This window comes from Neopsephotus bourkii, unplaced genomic scaffold, assembly GCF_033783945.1.
Source record: "Neopsephotus bourkii isolate Nb327-2 ecotype Australia unplaced genomic scaffold, CSIRO-AGI_Nbou_v1 NB_1760, whole genome shotgun sequence".
Lineage (NCBI taxonomy): Eukaryota > Metazoa > Chordata > Aves > Psittaciformes > Psittacidae > Neopsephotus > Neopsephotus bourkii.
In genome coordinates this window covers 5,917,719-5,939,256 of record NW_026902234.1, presented here as the reverse complement: position 1 = coordinate 5,939,256, position 21,538 = coordinate 5,917,719, and the positions used below count along the sequence as shown (strand labels likewise).

The window sequence follows — 21,538 nt, the reverse complement described above, 5'->3', positions numbered from 1 at the left end:
TCACAGATACTATGCTACATAAAAGCAAAACCCAAGCAATACATCCAGTTCACTTGGTACCTTTAGTTACAAAAATAACCACTGAACTTGAGCCACTCACCTTTGGCACGTTGTTAAAAGGATCCAGGCAGTGAAAGGCAGGACTCTTCAGCAAAGCTACGTACACCACTATCTGAAACAACAAACAACACGTATTTTAGATTCAGCACTAAACTTGGAAGACCTTTAGCTAGGTAACTTAATACTAGCAGAATCTCCTAAAAGGAGGCAGAATGGCTCTAACTTGACCCACCTGTTTAGCATAAATAGAATCCATCTTCAATTTAACTTTTCTCAATGAATACAAGGTCAATTTAACCACAGTCAATTCAAACCAGGGGAAAAAAAAAGCTACTACAAACTGAGGCATCACAGTCAAGAAATGGAACTAAGAATTCAGCCCAGTTTTAGAAATATTATATTTTTTAAAACACCATTATTTACCCTTGCCTTTAGTTTACATTAGTCAGTTTAACTTGTCCATACTTCCTAAGAAAATGGAAACACCATTACACATAGAAAACTGAGGTACATCAGCAAAAGCATAGCCAGCAGCTTTGTGGGACATGACTCTTTCCAACCGTGAGGCACTCACACACATTCAGATGTGTAATCCTGCTAGATTACTACTGTGTGTGGTTTGGGGTTGTCTGGCACAAGAGATACTGACCCAACATGAGTGAGCTCTGACAGAAGTGGTGAAGCCTGTCATAAGGCCAGAGAACTCTGTTAAGTATTTTTAGCCACAAAAGTAATCTTTCAGAAGAAACTTCAAAGTATTTATGTATGTGTTTCTGGTTTTTAATGACACTTCTAACTCGACAGGATGTCTGACAAATTCAGACAGTAAATCCATTAAGATCCAATGCAAAAAGAAGGAAAAATTCTGAGCATCTTTCTGTGCTGCAGCCCCTAGCTAGTAAGAACAATATATTACAATGCCTACTCAACCTGAGGCCACTCGTGCAGAAATGTTTCTGTTCAAAGTCTTCTCTGAAGAGACTTCAACCAGCTGCCACTCTACAAAAGCATCCTATGAAGAAATTCAATTAAAAAGAGAAATTCACTTAGTGATCTCATGCATTATCTGAAGGGAGTCTACAAGGATTCTGGAGAAGGACTTCATCACAGACTGTAGTGGTAGGACAAGGGGTTAACAAGTTCAAACTTGAACAGGGAAAGTTCAAATTAGATATAAGGAAGAAATTCTTTACTGTGAGCATGGTGAAGCACTGAACAGGTTGCCCAAGGAATCTGTGGCTGCCCCATCCCTGTCAGTGTTCAAGGCCAGGTTGGACAGGGCTTTGAGCAACCTGGCCTAGTGGAAGGTGTCCCTGCCCACGGCAAGGAGTTGGAACTAGATGATCTTAAGGTCTCTTCCGACTCAAACCATAACGAAGGAGTGGGGGGAAAGTACTGACAAAAGTATTATAAATGCCTCACAAAGATGTTCAAAGGTGAGCTTTAGACTTCCACCCATTAATAAGTGGAGTAACAGAACTCCTAAAACTATAGTTTGACAAATACATAAGCATAAACATATTGTTAAGGGGTAAAGCACAAGAGTGTCTAACCCTCAGCTCCCCAGCTGCAAGGGAAGCTACAGCATTGTTAGCCCTCCTGAAAAACATACAAAAAATAGCCCAATCCAACCAAAAATGGAAGATAGCAAATTATAAGGCTCTTTTCCAAACAGAAAAGCCTCCTGATCCAGCTCAGATGGATGAGGAATATGCCTGTGACAGCAGAGAACAGACAGGACTGAAGGGTCACCTACCCCCTTCTCCTTTGACAGGGATTCTGCTGGAGCACCTTCTGCCCCACTACCCAACCCAGCTTTTCAGCTTTCTGCAGACACAGACTGTAAGCAACCACACTTGGCTACATCAGTTTTCCTACCCAGTTACATACCTTAACAGTGCTCTTGCTGAAAACTGTATTTGAAATTATAGAACAAATATCAAGTAAATGGGAAAGATGCTTCAATAAATGAAGCAACATTAAAAGCCTGAGGCATGACAGATCTATTTCCCTACCAGCTGAGTGTTTTGTAGTACATGCTTTTCCCCTGTCAGTAATGCAAGAACATTTTTAATATTAAGGGGGAAAAGTGAGAAAACAAAAGTAACTTCATTTTTTGTTACAAGATCATCTGAGGTAGTTTCTTCCCTTTCTTACCTCACAAGTCATCTACCACCCATTACCATCCACCACTGAATACTGCACCAAGCTTCAATGTTGTTTAAGATTTTTCTTAAGGATGTTTCTTAAAGGAAAAGCCAACACCTCTCTCAATTACTGCTTCCACCTTCAGAAATGCACATTTACATTTAGAACTTGCATTTGAAAGTGAGATGAAAAACAGGACTGTTAATCACAAATACAAAGGTAGTTTTTTCAGGTATTTATTAAGTCAACTGGGGAAGTAGTACAGTTGAGGAAAATAAGAGTCCAAATTCTATCTAAACACATAAGAAAAGAATGAGTCATGTGTTTATCTCAATATAACAATGCTAACTTCCTTCTCTACAAGAATGGTTTTATTTTCACAGCTCAATTAATGTACATTAAAAGTAGCTCAGGATGTTAATGGTGATAGGGCAAAGAGCCAAAGGAAGAAGATGCACAAGAAAGCCTCATTCCTACCAATACTTCAAATAAAACACTGATAATCTAACACACACATAAGCACAAGATTCAGACCAGCCTCTGTCCTCTCTGGGCTCAATTCCACTGTACTGTGACCTTCTATTTTTCTCTTGCTAAAAATCTTCACTTTGCTATGGAAGAGCCAGAGGAAGTTTTCTGCTAGGAGTCACAGAGTCTCACTTCCCCAGAAGCGTAACCAATTTCCATCCACACCCCCACAGCCCAAAGCTTTGCCTGCAATGGAGTTGCAGAGTGACTCAAACTCACGATGGAAACCTGGACAGCAAATAATTCACTTATACTTTAAATATGTTCTGTGAAACAACCTTTCAGTTACAGAAGTTTGAGATCTTTCTTCTTGAAGGGCAGTCAATGGAAACAGTGGTTAGGGTATGAGACTATCTGCCCCTACATAGGAGGTTTGTATCGTAGACGGGGTTTTCTGGTTCTGCTGCTGCATCCTACCAGCCGGGACTCTAAAAGCTGTATTTTATAGCAAGGCCAGACTGGGGAATGAATACTTAAACTTAGAATAGGAAAAAATTTCCATCAACCTTCAAATTAAATCGACAATTTCTTTGAAATGCAGCAAGGCAAACAGGTGAGAACTGGGCAGTCATGCCTTGTGGTATTACGAGTTCCCATTACTTCTATACTACCTGGTGTGACATCTAGTTATCATATCCCAATCCTAACATCAACACTATTGCAGTAGTGTCAGCCCTGCTGCATATAAAATGCCACCATTCCTTACCATATGCGACTGCCTCCATATCTTATGATTCCTGTGAGGCCCAGAGCAGAAGAACAGAAGACAACCACAAGGAACAGGAATAGCAGAATATATGAACTGGATGAACATGTGATTACAAACATACAAGGTAGAAAGACAAAACTACATTTGAACAGCAACCTCAGTCGTTCTCCTTTGGTTTCTATACCAAAGTCTTCAGAACACAAGGACTATATAAGTTCCACAGCAAAAAGTACTCTTAAATAGTCAGAAATAAAAGTTTGAACTTGATGCTTGGGGGGGGAAGCATCAGAGGATGAGTATCAGCAACATCTAATAAGCACTTTATATTTGTGTAATCTTTAAAGATTACAACCTTAAGAATAAATCAGTGCTCTTGTACTGACTACATTACAAATAACATCCAAAGTTATTAATCACCCTTCCTTTCACTAACAGCTCTGATGTGCCCCATTTTCTTTATCTCCATGGTTAAAATCCAGATTCACCATTACAATGACTATTTCAATGACAGCTCTCTCAGGCTCTCTCTCTACTACCTGACTACCTCCTATTTAAATTCTGACATGAAATAGCTAAAATAATCTGTGATACTTAATATGCTAATACACAAGAATGACCTGACCATAAACCTGTAGTGCACAGAGTGGGTATTTTACCTCTGATGGTTAAGGCATTCAAGTGACTCCAATAACTTTGATAAAATTCAACAACTGACATATTATTGGTGACCTTCTGGAGAACAAATGAAAAGCATCACATTAATACAAATTCTCCTGTGGAGAAGATCAGGCTGGCAATCTGCCAGTTCATTACACCATCTAGCTCCAACTCCAACATTAAATATTGCCTTCCTTTGTAATTGACTGAAATGCACTGGAGCAATTGCAGGTAACCACTTTGGGCTATTAAAGTATTCCATTAAGACTTCTCCATTAGGCAGATATTTCAAATGAAGTTATGTCAAAATAGGCTACACTCAAAATATTTTAACTATGCAGACAATTGGGCAAGCACAATCCAGTTCCCCAGAGCAGCACTCAAAAGCTCGATGCCTGAATTTGCTTAAAGGGGAAAGAAACTCACTAAGTTCATTCAAGACTCTAGTATGAGCTGAGTATTTTAACCTATTTATATATATATCCTCACAAAAGTAACTTGCTATTACCTACTTCTAAAGCCTAAGAAAATAATAATGTTAAAATACGCAACCATTCTTTAACTCAGATAAGTTAATACAATCACTAAATACTACCTTTTAAAATTAAGTATGAAACACAGGGAGAAAACAAGAAGCAAGACTGGATTCACACACTGTATAAGGTTTTAAAAAGGCAGCAAATTGCAACATTGCATTACAATGCGTATAGCATTCTGAAAACAAAACAAAATTTAAATCCTTTCACACTATACACTCTACACAACTAGGATTTTCTTCTCTAAAGAACAGTTCCTTAACATCAAGAAGGCGAGTGAAATGGGCACAAGAACAGGCTCACTCCTTACATGCAGGAAAGACTGACACATACTTAAAACACTTGAAAACATTTAAGTCCATATGCCAGCTGTGAAAATGAGAATAGCTCTTGAAGCAAAGAAACTTCTGTGTTTTAATGGTCTTTTTTAAGCTGCCCAGGTTTGGAGCCATCACTAGAGGCTGTAAGGGTTACCCTAAGAAGTCTGTGTCTTTTCTAAATGGTGCACAGGCAGGAGGTTGTATATCTTATCTGTGCTCTTATCTGACATGTAAGACCTGTAGTACATGTCCCAGCCATGCTGTTTGTATTAGAGAAGTTATTAGACATGTATCATTGGTCACTCAGACCACATTTTTGGTTTTGTTTTAAATAGACATATACTTGGCAGGGGGTAGGGAGAGGAACACAGCTAGAGACAGTGCAATGGCTCACACTTCACACCATGCAATCAAAGAGGCTACGCTGACCTATATTCTCACTTAACTCCTGTAGTCAAATGCATGTCCTCTTCAGACTTATGTATACAAGATGTATTTCAAAAACCAAGAACATTTTTTACATCTACTTGCGCAATCACTAACTCCCAATCTTCTCAGGAAACACAAGCAGCTGACTGTCTAAATAATATCAATGTTTAAAATAACTACTGTATTTCAAAAAACAACTTCCATTGCCAGCTTCCTCTGTAGCTGCAATCCAACTGCATGCATGACTCGCATCTTTTTACACTGGAAAGAAACAAGGAGGGTGACATCTGTTAATAACTGCATCTGCTAAGAATTCTACAATATATATAATACAGAATCACATTATTTTATTAAAAGTAATCACATACTTCTTACATTCTTTCAGCTAGAAGCTTTCCCAAAGAGTCTGAGCTATTAAAAAACCTAACACTGATACCAAATTACTACCTAAACTCACTGTAATATGCAAGTTTCTAAATTCCTGGTTTAAGCAGGATTTCCCAACAACTTGATACTTATTGGTATGGACCTAATTCAAATTTGATTATGCTGAGCTGCAAACTTCCAGGGCAGTCCCTGCATGAGAAAAAGCAAAATAAAAGGAAACCCACAAAGCAGAGTGGAGAAATTGTGAATGGGAGGCCAGGAAGCCTTTCCCCCAGCAAGGCTACAAACTCTTTAGGAGGACATGGAATATTGCAGTCACAGGAAAATAAACAAAAACCCAAAACCAACAAGAACCCCTATGCACCTGTTTTTCAGATGGATAACTGAGCATCAAAATAAATGCAAGCCCTGTCTAGTCACTCTGCAGGCTGAAGGAAACTCACAACAAAAGTACCGTGCCAGCAAAATAGCCCCAGGTTTTTTAAGCACTCCTATTCAGGAGCCATCTGTGAAAAATGAAGTATTGAAACTCCATTTTACCTCAATTCCCTTGTTTTTTCTTTTCTATGTACAATAGGAATAGGAACACACAAACTTTCTCATTTTCCTTATTTAAGGGTCTACAGCTGGCTATGTAAGTGTATGCATAAATATCCCTAAAGCACACACGGGAGAAGCAACAAAGGTCTTGATTTATGCTTAGGACAGCTCTAAGCTCCTCAAGAACCCTTACAAATATATTCTCAAAGACATAAATTACCAATTATAATTGCAGATAGATAAGCAGAACATGAACTATAAGTACCAAGGCTGTTCTTAAACTTTGTCTCCCACTATCTTTAAGGAAAGAAAAGGATAAGACTTCAACCTTAGGCAGTGCTTAACTAAGCAAGCTTCTCAGCTCATGGTTTGAACATAATTATTCAAATTAAAGATTTCATTTTTAGAAACATCTTAGCATTTATAGTTAGGTAACTTTTTTGGCACTTATAAATTATAATTTGTACATGTAGTTTAATAATTTGTGCCGCTGGAACTTCAGACTTTTTCTGATCAATACTTTAAATTTTTGGTTTGTAAAAAACCACACAGTGACAGTATTTCCATTAAGCAAAAACAAGATCAGAATCTTTGAGCACCTGAGTGGCTAACAACCCATCAGCTCAAGCACCTCCTTCACAAGTCTGTTTTTTCCTACTGCGTATTTGCATTAAAATGTTTTTTGCAACACATACATGACCAGTTCTTCCAAACCTCTCTAGCAGAGTCAGAGCTTTAAATTCAATACCTGTGGATTTCAGAGCTATGAAAGATGACTACAAACAACATACTAATACACTCTTTACAGCAATCGAGTAATATGCACACGTAAATTACTGAAAATACACACCTCTACTGGAAAAAGGCATTCACCAATGCCTTATGGAGAAGTGAAAACACAGATTCCAATGAATTAGCTACCACAGAAGGATGCAACACTAACTCACTATCAGAGAAACACTAGGCAGAGATGCCTGGTTATCACTCATAGCTAGGGAGACTCATGTTTAAGATAAGCAAATAAATCTTACATCTCCACAGTTAGTGAAGATTTGCTTTAGGGTGAGATGTAACAGAAAATTAACTGTAACAGGGGCTACAGGGAGACTACAGATTACTAATACCGTAGAGTCAAGTAAGGCAGACCTTGCCCACTGGCAATTCAAAGTTAAAGGCTGACTGCAATCCTTATTAGAGCTCCTGTTCTGGTAAATTATTTATTCTTTCTTAGTCCAAAGAAAATCTTTCGTATGTGTACATTCAACACAGCACTGTCTGAATTTGAAATATCAGTGCCACTACTGTCTTGGTGCTAAATTATATGGGTAAGGCAATGTTAAGCAGGACAGGTCAAGATCAGTGACTTTCTTTGAAAACACAAGGCAGATAGAAGGAATTGGTAGAAATACACAGACCAGGACCTGACTGATGTCTTCAAGGAAGACATTGTCAGAAGCTTCTTGATAACTCTCAAACTACAAAGCAATGACTTACTATGTTACACAGATAGGGCAAGGCCTGGTCTTGGCACTCCTGACCTGCTGTAAAATCTGCCATCACCATCAGCTGCAGCAATCACTTTCTGCATCTGAACCTGTTTGTTGAAGGTGTCTGGGTTTTTTATCCTTTCCTCAGAGCCACCAGGTACATAAGGATGCTGTAGATACTACTGTTCAAGTAGAGTATCTTACACTGGAAAATTATGCAAGCTCTGCCCTACAAACTTACTGAGGTAGGGAAAAAACAAAACAAAACAAAACAAAGACCACAGCACAAAATCCCTTACTGAAACGGGAATATGCTCAAATAGGACCTGGTGTTAGAATTCAGTAATGCCCTGATGAAAATTATCTTCCCTGGGAAGAGCAAGGTGGTTTTGTCCCAGTATATTTATGTATCAGAGGCTGGGAAAAACTAGCATCCTAGATATAAAGTTTTCCTGAGTCTCCTCTGATGAATCAACTGAAAAAAACAATAAACTTCATGCAGTTCAGGTACAAAACTACCATAACAAGGTGCTCACAACTAACAGCCAAAGGTGACTAGAAGATAAATACTTGGAACATAGAGGTAGCTTTGATTCCTACATGAACTGGCAGGCGATACATGCTAGTCAGTGATGTGTGGTACTGTGCCCATCCTCTTTGGGCATGGTAGAATGACAGTCTCTGAAGTCAGCACCTTCAATGTGCAGGTCAAAACTAAACCACTAGGTTCCTCAGATTCACAAATAGGAACTAATACCCAAGTTGCTAGGATCAGTACTTCTCAAGAACACAGTCCACTAAAATACTGCTTTTTCTTACAACTTAACAGTCAGAAATTGTTGAAGCAGCTTTTGCCGGAACTACCCCACAAATTTTGCTTTTGATTGACAATGAGAAACATTAACACAGCTTTGGTTCCACCACAGCTTACAGCAGTCCTAGCCGCAGGCGCTACTATTATTGCTGTTTGAAAGATAACTAGATATTCCAAAATCTCGTAATACCCAAATAGAATTTGGCAACACCCTACCTTCTGAGGTTTTCGGCACCAATTTTCTCCCTTTCATGTCTTGTACACATTTGATGGTGTCTTATTCTACTCATTTTAATCATGCCAATTCAGTGGCAGACTACAAATGAAAATGCAATAGAAACATTGCAGGCACTGTAACAATAGTCAAAACAAAGATTTCCTATGGCAGCTGTCAAATTAATGACAGCTCCAGAGCTATCTAAATACAGTATCTGGGCAGAAATCCAATTATGTCAATTCTGCCTGAATACCCCAAAAGAGAGTCCTACTGGGGTTAGAAGTGGAAACAATTTTAAGAGCTGATTAGCTACATAAGCAGCTTCACACTTGAAAACAGAAAAAGGGAACAAAAACCTAAAGGCATGACATTTATCTGGACACATGGGAGAGGGGGAAAGAGAACTGTTAGACATCTGGCAAAAGGTCAAAGTCAATTACCTTGTCCAAATTTGCCCCCCAAGATAATAGCTTCTAGGTTCCCTTGTTCAAGAAAAGATGTACTGACTCCAGTAGTTACAAAGTTTTCTGCTTACCTCTACATCCTCCACTACTGCTTTGGTTTTTCCAAAACTTTTTTCCCAACAAATATTAACAGCAGTAGTAGAACATGCCAACCTCCCAGAAGCATGAGCTAAATTTATCTAAAACCCAAATGAAATAATATTCTGCCTCACTTAAATACTAGGCAGCAGTGACAAATGGTATTCAGTGCTTTTAATTCAAGAGTATGATTTCTTGCTGGTTTTGCTGATTTCCTTAAACCATTGTAACCGCTGATTTCTGTTTTCCCTTGGAAGTGTCTGTGTTACTGCTCAATTATGTGGCAAATTCAGTTTGTTGAACCTTGCCACAGGATTGAACTACAGACAAGGACCAAAGTGGGGATGAAATAGACTTTTAATTCAACAAAGAAAACAAAACAAAAGGATTCTGTTCTTTCTTTGCAGGCATATTAAAATAACTGCTTTTGAAACCACAGAGAAATAGAAGTTTGCCTGTTTTTTAAATGAAACTATTAAAACTAGGAAACGAGTAAAAACTGCATGTGCCAAGTAACTGAAGCAATATTTATTGGTTAGTAACTATGTCCTAATTACAAACCTTTATGTCTATTATTAATAGATAAACCTTTAAATAAATCTAAGTGAACGATGAAAAATGGCAGTCTGATTTAGACTGTTTCCAACCCTGATCTGTCTGTATACTGGAGAGAACACTTTCAAAGGTAAGGATATAACTTACTGTACATATATTGTGAATGCTTCTGCTATCAGCATAATACCAAATTCAGGAGAGAGCAAAGCATTCATTATGAACATGCCTATATTTAGGATTGTGCATTCCTCACTGAGCTTTTTACACCAAGACTCTCACAGTCAGAGGGCAAGGGAGTTTTTGTTGCTGTTGGGTTGGGGTTTTTGTTTCTTGAGCACAGACATCAGGGATATTCAGAAAAGCCTGAATATAAGAAACTTTCCTGCTCAAAATCTGTTAAGTTTCAGAGTGTACAGCTAATTCAAAAAGAAATTCAAAGAAGTGGGTACTATGCAAATGCAGGGTTGCACTGTAGAACTCAAGACAGCTCTGATTTAAAGCTATGCCAATGAACAACAGCTACCGTGTTCACCCACTCAAGGTGAATCTCAAAATCATTTTGAGAGGCATGCACAAAGATCCCTTTGCAAACCAGCAATTTTCGATATTACCAGTTTGGACCAAATCCAAATCAGTAACCCACCACATTTTCTGCTGTTAAAGCATAACTCAGAATATCAGATACAATTTTAACTACGCTTGTTCATAATATACTGTATTTCTTACAATTAAAAAATACAAAGTCTATTTAAAATAGCTTCCAATTGAACCATGCAGTCAATGAGGCTGTAAAAAGCATTTTGGCAAAGCCTAGAACAAAATTCTTCATCATCAATTTTATTTTCATTTTTTAGAAAATATATAAGGAACCTATGTGTTGCCAGTTCTTTATTACAAGAGATCTTATTTCTGTATTTGCTCTCTAGAATACATTGAGCACAGTATCATGAATCCTCCTTTGTGTCACACAGGCACTGAAATCCAATTACTACTCTATTAGGTCTCATTTAGATCCATACGGTATGACAATAAACTGAATGAAATGAGCATCAGCACGTTTTTCAACCATCTTTACAGTACGACATAGATGGCAATCACAGCTTAATAAGATTTCATTTACAAGGAAGGTAGCTCAGAATGTTCTCTTTTTCTGCCAGGCATTTCAGGGAAACACCACTTCTTCACACCCTCCCTTGAAGAAGCCAGTTGACCATCACTATGTCATGCTTCTCAAACACCGGAGCCTTCTGCTCATGGCACATAAGTTTGTCTCGGTGCTCAATGCTTACAACACATGCAAACCATACCAACCAATTGAATATTTACTCCAAAGGCATCCGTATCTTTCTTTTCTTTTTTTTTAAGATTTTCTGGATAAGGAACCCTTTGATACAAGGTGACATCAGGTTGGGAAGAAGGGAGAGAAGAGCAAAACAAAACTACGCCAATCTGAAGGGTAGGAAAAAGATGATGGCATTTTAAGTACGCTGTTATCCTATTTGAATGTAAAAAACTATTCATTGCTAAATCACAAGGAAATCTGAATAACTTTCAGAAGCTCTGAATACTTCGCCACTTCAATGCAGGTAATTTAGGGATGATTTATGAATGTATTATAATCACATGCCTTTTTACCTTCATTACAGTATTTCCCAAGCTTGTCTCACTACACAGCAACTACTGTTTATAGACGTTCAGGTCTGCCCTTTGTTTTCATTCGTTATTTTTCATTCACAAAAGAAACAAAATATCCCTCATTTGTAGTAAGCAGTCACCACAGTCAAAGCTCTCTGAAGGATGCACCTTTGTTCAATTGCTGTTTCTTAATAGCTGACCTGACTAACTCATCTTCCTCATGCAGACTACAAATGAAAATGTCATGCTGACATTTAAACACATGCTCTGTTGCTAAAAAACAAAAGCCAGGAAAACACATGCTGTCCACTTTCAAACATGTTCTCCGGACAAAAAAGCTCAAAGTTTTAAGAACAGACTTTGAAATATTTCAGTCATTACATGAAACAATTTTAGTTGTAATTTTATTAAATCTTATTCTTTACATGCCTACCACGAATAGTAAACCATGAGAAACAGGTTAAATTCCAAGTTGAGGGAGAGACGATGATGATGTGGGGAGGAGGGTAATTAAATCATTTCAAGGGTTGTGCTCTAATTCTGCAATTAGAATGGGAAGATCTGGGCCAGAGCTTTCTCTGTGCAGAGATTATAAAGACAGTAACATTATTGATATTTTTTTTTTTTTTTTTGCTAGAAAAGGAAGCAGAAGGCGGAGGCATTTCTCCATGCGTATCACTCAGTCACACAGTCTTTTCTAGTGTATTTCCGCAGGGGTTTTTCTGCATGCTCTTTAAAATGCCTTCCTCACTGCACTGCCTATCTTTCTCTCCAGTTTAAGTTCTTCCCATTCATCTTCACCTTATACCTAAAACTATGGGCAGGCCACATGAAGGAACAACAAAAGCCAAAGACCACAGACCCTCAATTCATTCTGCCTGCTACTTTGAGCAATATAACAGACCTTAAGGAACATGAGCTTCACTTGCAAAAATTTGAAGATGTCAGCTTCAAGATCCAAATGCCTTTGCCTAAAAATGAAGTTAAAAGTACCATCTCTTTGTTTTTAAAGGTAATGAAGAACTGAAAACACTAAATTGTACTTACAAGCTTAAATAACTTTGAAAACTCTAATTTACTTTCAAGAAGACAGAACAATTTCCTTTCTATGGGATTTTAATTATATTTGCTTTAGCTTTATTTTACCATTCCTTTCAGTACACTATGATGGCAAATACAGATCTTATAAAGAACTTATCCTCTGGGGAAGTTATACCTCTTGAGCTGCAGAAGAGCACAAACATCTTGCATGCTTCAGAACACAAAGCCTATTGCCATGAAACCTCAGAGTAACAGTTTCAGAAACCCAATGTCAATAGCTAAAGCATGCACAGAATTTGTGTCTGAAAATGGGTTATAGCAATCTTTCATTTAAATCAGCGACATCACAGGTGCCATGAGTGCTTTCTTCTTCTTAAATAGAAAGCAACAGTTCCCTGTAAAAAACAAGAATTTTCAAAACTAGAGCCTAAATACAGACTAAGAACATATCAAGTGCTTAAATTATTAGCTACTGTATTTTTAGAAGCACTAGGTACCTTAAGAAAGCAGCAAAAGAAGCTTCAAGTTCTTAGAACATTCAACATATGGTAGAAAAAAATAAATAAATATATATATATAAATAAAAATCAGTCCAGGAACAGACATCCTGCATGAACAGGATTTAAAATTCTGGTCATGGTCCAAAAGACAGAAATAAATGTACCACAGTGAAGCAATATCAAAGACAAAAAGCATGATGCATCATCTAGTACCCTCTTATAGGGTACACTACTAATTTATTCCTTGGCTAAAAAATTATTCTCACCTTACATTTTACTAACTTACAGTAAGTTTACATGTGCAAACTTGCTTGTTCAATTATAATCACCTTACTCTTTCTGTGATGATGGGCATTAATGATCTCAATATTCAAAATACAGAAATAATCATTATTCAGCAATTCAAAATACAGAAAGTATGGAACCAAGAGACTCAGGCCTACTTGTTTTTATTACAGACAGATTACTGTCTCACTTTGAGAGACACAAAGGGAAAGAGGACAGGAAAAAAAGCAACCCTCCAGAGTGCAAACCCACTGAAATTCCCTGCCATGGGTTTCTATGCCTATTAGTAATCAGTAATGAAGTCCTGAAGTGCTGCTCTTATAAACTGTAAACGTTACAAAACTTTGCTCTTTGCTCCAAAGCAAGTTTTAGCTTTGCCACCTAAAAAAGTTGGCTGGCTTCATCACAGAAACATGACTCCTTTCCTGCAGAATACAACCTGATGGGAGTTTCAAATGAACACACCGGGCCTCAGAACCAAACTCAAAGCTGTCACAGAATGAAAACACCTCCTGCTTGAGTAAAACTTCAGATTCTTGAAGGATCATTGCAAAGGAAGGAGGTATTGTTTCTTCTTCCAGCCTCTTAATATGTCCACAGGCAAAAAAACTTCTTTCCTATCAGTGCTCCCCCTGAAGCAGAGGCAGGAGTACTTGCTACTGGAAGAACAGTTACAATGGCAAGCAGAAAAGCAGATAACCCGATACAAACACCAGTTTAAAAACATTCTTGGCACATATTACTCAGTGAAATTTACAATGTTAAATTAAAGAATGAGCCATCAGACTAATACACATGCATCTGCAAACACTGAAGGCATCTTGTGTACCTATGACTGAAAAACGGAATGAGACTGTTGGGGTCCTCACAAATCAACCACAGGACTTCTGTAATTCTCAGCAGGGCAGGATTTCCCCCACAGCCCGAAAGACTGACTCAGGCTAATTACCAGCAAATGTTACGAAACAATTCTTCACTAAAAAAAAACCCCAAGCAACACAAAACAAAGCCAACCCCACACATTTCAAAGAAAACTTGCAGAACTAAAAGTATGTGTAAATTGACGGCCCGAGGGCAGCATGACTTCTGCTTCTGGTATACAGGGCTCCTCCAGACAGTACAAACACATGAACAAGAGCACAAATCTAGCAGGGATATACCCTGGTCGCTAGACCTTGCTATCACATCTTCATTACTGCCATTACCTGTGATACCTAGATTAAAGCTTGGATGGGCATGCAATCATAGCTTAATTGTATTGCAGAGATCTGCCAAACTGCTCCTCACTGGTGTCTTCAAAACAAGAGCTTGGGTAGCAGATGTAGTCTGCTAGTAAGTGGCTGGTAAAGGCTCTACACCTTGCATACAATACAGAGTGCGAGGCTGGCGTGATAACTCGCATGAGAAGGTCAAGCAGTGAAAAAGAGGAGGAAGAAACAGGACAAGAGCAGCCATAATGTAAGAGGAACAACACTGAACGAGACGCAGAAAGACTTTATGCAATTAGCAATTCCCTACACAGACAGGGGAGGAAAAATACACACAGAAGAGCTATGCAGAGTTTAGTTTTCTTAATTAAGCTGGTGACAAGCAACCATTAATTAGAACAGATATTTTTAAGCATTAAGAACAATTTGATAAAAAAACCCAACAAAACCCAAAAATCAACACTTGGCTGGTAATAGCCTAGGTGCAGACATCCTTTTTGATACACTGACATTTTGGAGATAATAAATTCAAGGAAAATTATAAACAATAAAGGTAACGCAGACCATCTACAGGAAGCATTTTGTACTTGACGGTTTAAACTCTAATCCTTAGAGATAAAATCAGTACTAATGAATTCAAGCCAGTCTTTGAGAAGGGAAAGAACGGTGGTGACTTTTGTTGTTAATTCTGATCCAAGTCAAAGACACATGACGAAAAGGTTCAGCATATAGGGATTCTTCAGATGTCTGACTACATTTTGGGATTTTTCGAAGTTTCTTTCCAAAGTTTCTTTCAAGATGTGAATACACACAGTATTTCTAGAAAAAGTGGGAGAAGAGTTTTCAAACAAAGAGATGAAGAACAAGGCCGAACTAACAAATTCAGAATGTACTAATACTCCCCTTAAACCATTTCAAAACCAGTCCAGTTTCTATACAGATGGAAATTTGAGAAGTGTATTACCATTCTCACACAGAACACTATGCTTAAAAATTGTGTTGTGCGTGAAAGAGGTAAAGTTCTGCCTTTTCTTTTATTCCCATAAAAAAAACTCACAGAAGTTGCATTTCAGAAATGCCAAATTCTTGACCACAAATAAACAATACACTCATTACAAGCTTAATGCTACATAACTTGCTACAGAATTTCAAGAGCAAGGAACAAAGTTTTATTATTGTTGGGGGATTTTATCTATACTCAGAAGTCTTTAAGTGGAGCGGATACAAACTGAGATCTGTATTAAGAAAAAAAATCCTTTGTCTCAGGAAGAGTAAGATCATTTGAAGATGGATTTCACAGTAATAAAAATAAAAGCCATTCAGAGAGAAAGGAAAGATACAATGCTCCCCTCCTAGAACTCTTCCTGAATTTTCAGACAGTTACCCATTACCCTCACAAAAACACACACTCTCAGCATCAGGAACCCCACACCCTGTGTCTATTCATGCTTCTGACCATGACCTCTAACCAGGAATTGCAGCTCCATGGCCCATAGCAGGAATACACAAGCACATAACCCTAACTATTCTGTGATTCTATCCCAAGTGCAGCTCCTGGCCCTCCTGTCTGCTGCCAGCAAGAGCCAGTTTCCTCCTTCTTGCCTCTCACCAGAAGATCCATCCTTGTCAAACTGATTTATTAATTAACGTAGGCCTAATGAATTGGTATTTTCCAGAAGGTAGGAAAACATTTTTCCACCAGAAGTCTGTGTGACTAAGAACATCAAGATTGTCAGTAATTATAAACACATGTAAAACTGCTGCTTTACATCACTGAATACCATCCCTTCACCGTCACATTTTTATTGCAACTGGAGCGCATAACACACACTTTCACTCAAGGTCAGAAACAGCAATTAACTGGCACACGGCAAGTTAAACTGAACCATGGAGATGATCTAACACAGAGGAAACTCACAACCATATTGAAAGCCTTGGGGTTTCAAGCAAATCAAAGAGCATAAGGGCTGTGGGTTGGAAGCAGTTAGGAACAATTACTGTATCAAGGTACAACACTTTATAAAAGAAAAATCTGGGGAAAGGATTTAGTAGATGAACATAATTTCCCCTGTGAACTCCCTCTTACTGCTACAGGAAGACACAATTAATTTTAACGAATTCTACCGAACAAGCAACAACTGTGGCAAAATATTAATCAGTCACATCTCGTAAGAAAGGGTTTTTTCCCCCCTCTTTCTAGATAAAGAAAATTTAAAAATTCATTGTCTTTGAATCTGAAGAAAATTCACAGTTTGTGTAAACTTACATGAACACAACCAACCTCGATCAGAAACTACATTATCAGTTTGCCCTTCGGAAGGATATGTTTTTTTCTAAACAAAACCTGACGCAAATTCCCCAAACATCTTTTCTGCATTTAAAAAGTTTTCATAGAGTCTCCAGGATTAAAAATAACCCTGGTACAAACATCTCCAGTAATGCTTCCTCAGCTTTTACTAACCAACAAAAGCTTAAGTAATCTACTCATGAGGAAGAATCAATACAGAACCTTTTAAAGAGACACAGCATATATAAAAATAACAGTTCAACAATACCTAAGAATTAAGTTCAGGCATTAAAGCCTGAAAGAGGAGTTTAGGCACAAAAAGGGTTGGAAATGAAGGACTGCAACCAGTAACAGCATTGCCAGCAGCAAAAGGATGCTCAGTATTTCTTAGCATCTCCCAGAATAACACAGCGGCACGTAAACTGCAGACCTGCTGAAATTAGTACGTATTTTGAGACATAAATTATGTCTACACTTTACTGCATTAGGACAGCAGCTCAGAAATAAGCATGCGATCCCTCCAGCAGAATTTACTTCAAAGCCTCCCCCCTCCTCTGCCTACAGAGCTTAGCAATAGATAAAATTGAGAATGTGGTTTTCATTCATTTCTTCCAGGCACTCTAAAATTCACACACGCACCTCAGAGTGGCTTGAAATCTGGCATGCCATATGGCAGTGCATTTGTCATTTCCAGAAATATGTTGAATATGGGTTCCAGAGATATAAAGCCCAAATGAAAAAAAAAAAATAAAAATTAAAAACAAAACTCCTGAAGCCAACAGATTCTGTTCAAACGCCACAAACTTTATACTACGCACAACTGGAGAGCCTGGGCTTTGATCAGGCTTCAAAGAACCTCTTCATTTGCCCCAGAAAATAAATCTGATGCCTTAGCTTGTGGAGGCTTATTTCCCTACTGTTTTGCAACTCTGTAAAGTTATTTACACTTGCCTTAAGTGAGCCTGAAGTAGAAATAATACATCAACATCAGTACTAGAATTACAGAAACATATTGCACTTGGAGCACAAAGTAAATGATTTACAAGCTACAAAACAGTGGAGAATCAGGATAAAGAGTTTTATGGCTATTTCAGTGTGAACCAACTGAAGAAGAAATAACTTCTTCCCATTCCTGCATACAAAGTTTAATGGTGCGTATTATGAAGCAACATTAAAAAAAAACACAACAGAACAATTACCAAACAGGGGGGGTTTTACACATGAAAAACAAGAAAGGCTCTCCTGCAGGCTGAAATAATCACAGTCTCCAAACTCAGAAATCCAAGTAAGATTTAAAAAACCAAAACCTAACTAAATTGGCAAAGCTGAGCAAAACATCTTGCTGTTTCTAAAATAAGCAAGTCCCATGCTGTAGGTAGTAAACACTACAATCGCTACATTCCAGGGATGTGTACTCTCCACTATTTGCAATCTGTGATGAAATGATCCTTTCTCTTTCTTTAAGAAAGAACATGCAGATTAGCAAGCAGCAATGAAATGGCATTACACGACCAGAACAACTTTCCTTCTTGCTTTTCTTTCAAGGCTGGAATCACAGATCATGGTATTTTCCAACACAAATACATAGAAATAGAATCCGTCACCTTTTTGCTGGCGTGCTCAGCTTTACTTACCTCTCTTTTCTCCTTATGTTGCCTCTTGAAACTTAAGTTACCTTAGGCACACATCTTTTTACCCCAAGGATGAAAATTGAAAGCAAGTAGGAACTGTTAACAAGAACTGTAGGGGGGGGGGGGGGGGTATTTTGTTTTGAAACAGACACAGAACTCAAGGGGGGAAAAAAAAAAAAAAGTCTTACTCCAAAGGGATGGATCCTGGAGTGAAGAACTTCTTGTGTTCATATTCCAAGTAAAATTTGTTTTGGACACAGTGTATATATACTATGTATCCAACGTAGGGAGGTGACCAGAAAGACAGCAAGGAGGCGCAGGTGATTCTACAATCAGTCTTACCCAGCCCTACTGCAAGGTTTCTAAGCATGAGGAAGAAAATCAAGCGCACTTCCACCATAACTAGGAGAGGATATTTGCAAGCACCTAAACAACCTACGGCAGCATCATCTGGGATATTTAACATAGCACAGACATTGTTCCACTATACTAATCACTCATGTTCATCCAAAACCAGGATCCATCCAGCTGCCCCAGCCGATGAGTGTTTCAGCAGTGAAGAGAAAGACAGGATCTGCCACTCGGATCTCCTAATGATGACAGTGTATCTGCTCAAGGCAGTGGGCTTTCAGAAAGCCAGAGTTTTTTTCTCCAGGCATAACAAGCATAGAGCTGCCAGCCGCCGGTGTTGCCATCTAGAGAAGCTATTCCTAGAAAAGCAAGAAAAATGTGTGGGCTGAGTTGGAAAGAAAACGTAGAAACTAAAGCAAGCTGGAGAGTCCCCTGTAATAAAAGAGGTGAAGAAAAACCCTGTGTCTGCTAAGATTTAAGTTGATGAGCAGAACTCTCCCACCCAGCCAGTAACTGGGCTTTTTATGTATACTGAGCTTGTGGGTGGGATGAAAAGCTGTTTTCACATGCTGCTGCAAAATTTTACTGTGCCCAGCAGACAAATAAAGCATGCTAAATTTCCTGAACATTTTAATATTCATTGCAAGGCAGAATAAACCCAAACAAAAATCTTAGAAAAGCTGCACTTTGCAGAATTTTCTGTATGTTTTGAAGGTTACAGAGAAACCACCTGCTGATACTGCTAGAACAATTCAAGAACCCTAGTCCATGTTTGACAGGTCAAGCCCTACTGCAAAGAAAGGAAAATCCCACATGGGAAGCCTAAATGAGACAATGATGTCAGCATGATACATGCAAGTGACCCCGGATAATTAAAGAAGAACTTTCTTTAATTATTCTTACAGTAAAACCAGTTTGAAATTCATTTTTTACCATATTCTTAATTGTAGGTCTAGAAAAAAGAAAACTCGTCAGCTACTGAAGTTGCATACACTCTGCCGTTCTCCCATGGCTATAACTACACTGGCATCAAACTGTCCTAGACAGACAATAGTAGCAGTTCTCACACTGCGACAACTAAAATGCTAGAGACAGAACTGATTCTCAATTGTGAGCATACTTTTAATCACAATTTTCTTCCTAACATATGTGCTTTTCTTGCCAAAGTCCCAAATCCAAGCCTTGGAAAAGTTAACTAAACAAATTTGTAAGTGCCTTGAGTATCATAACTCAGTTGATTAAACACTTGAAAGGGTTCATCTGGTGGCTTTGAAGTAGAGCAGAGGACCAAACCAAAGCTCTGCAGGTGGTAATATAATCCTTGGGGATCTATCAATAAAATTGTAACAATTCTTTAGTTCAAGGAAAGCCAAAAGATTCACAATAGGAAATGAAGCTACATGCAGTAAGAACATAAAACTTTACTCCCTGTACCCAAGGTTAGCAAACTATTACAACATCAAGGTATATGCCAGTAAGGCTATTTTCCTGTCTTACAGATTTAGCCTTTAAGGCATTTTATGCACTTTTTCAAACCTTGCTGCATATTTTAAGTTTATACTTAAATATCTTCCTGCATTCCGAGACAATTCTTATTATTGTCCTTTGATGCTGGCTTTTTCTTGGATATTTTCCAGATGAAGCTCTAAATTGAAGTTTAGCAGAAAAACGATCAGAGCATTACATTTCAATAACAGAAGCACTGAAAATGTGTCCTTCAGTGTATTAAACTCATTGCTGGAAGCTACATATGAAAATATATTACCCACCTCGGAAAACTCTCCATTGTTATAATTTGGTCATTTCACACACCAGTGATCAATCTCAACTGAGCACATTCTGTAAGTCCACACATAATGATAAAAAATTAGACATACCAGAGAAAAATTAAAGCCATTCCTTTGTGAACAAGTTTATTCACCTAGTGATTTTACATAAAAAACACTTTTCTACTGCTTCTTGGTATGAAGCTAAACAAGCTGAAGATATATAAATTGCTGACTACAAGGGTCAAGGACTCAACAACCTGCACCGTGTCCACGTTGCAGCAAAAGCTGGTAGGCACAAAAGCTTTAAAAACCAATCTTAGAAGTATGGCCAAATGAAACTGCTTTTTTTAAAAGAGAAAGGAAAGGAGCAAAACTTAAGTAATACTGCTTCACCATTCCCCCAGTGCCCTACCACACCAAGAACCAGCACTGGACCTCATCATACAATTCTCACTACAGCAGCTCCCCCTCACCCATGACAAAGAGTGGACAAGCAACAGAATGATGCTGCATAGCAAAGGAGAGTATAGTGTTATTTGTATACAACTCACTTTAGTCCAAAGCAAGCTCACACTGGTGAATCCTACCCCAATTTGGACCACAGCAACAGTCATAAATTCAGTTCAAATTTAACAAACCATTCCCAAATACCAGGTTGGAGGCATATAAGTATGCAGTGCAAGACCAAAAATACAATATTCAACAGAACAACCTGTAATGCACTCAGTACTTACTCCTAGCCTGAGCAGATAAAGGAAGCAGGCACCCTCATTTCTGTGACTGGTGTGCGACTACATGCTTAGCCAACAAAACAATAACAAAACATCTTCATCGAAATCCCATTCATAGCTGTTAATTTAATGGAAAGACTCTTTCTGCATGAAGAACACATGAGTAATAGC

General features: G+C 38.2%; 1 protein-coding gene across 3 annotated transcripts in view; it reads right to left on the bottom strand.

Annotated features, from left to right (window-relative positions):
- NCK2 (NCK adaptor protein 2) overlaps positions 1–21,538 on the bottom strand; it is an 87,557-nt gene that overhangs the window by 54,915 nt on the left and 11,104 nt on the right. For 2 of the 3 annotated variants that reach the window (XM_061377807.1, XM_061377808.1), the window contains exon 2: positions 101–172. The gene's annotated coding sequence lies outside the window, so the exon portion shown is untranslated. The remainder of the gene's footprint in view (positions 1–100; positions 173–21,538) is intronic. The other variant, XM_061377806.1, reaches the window with a different exon arrangement.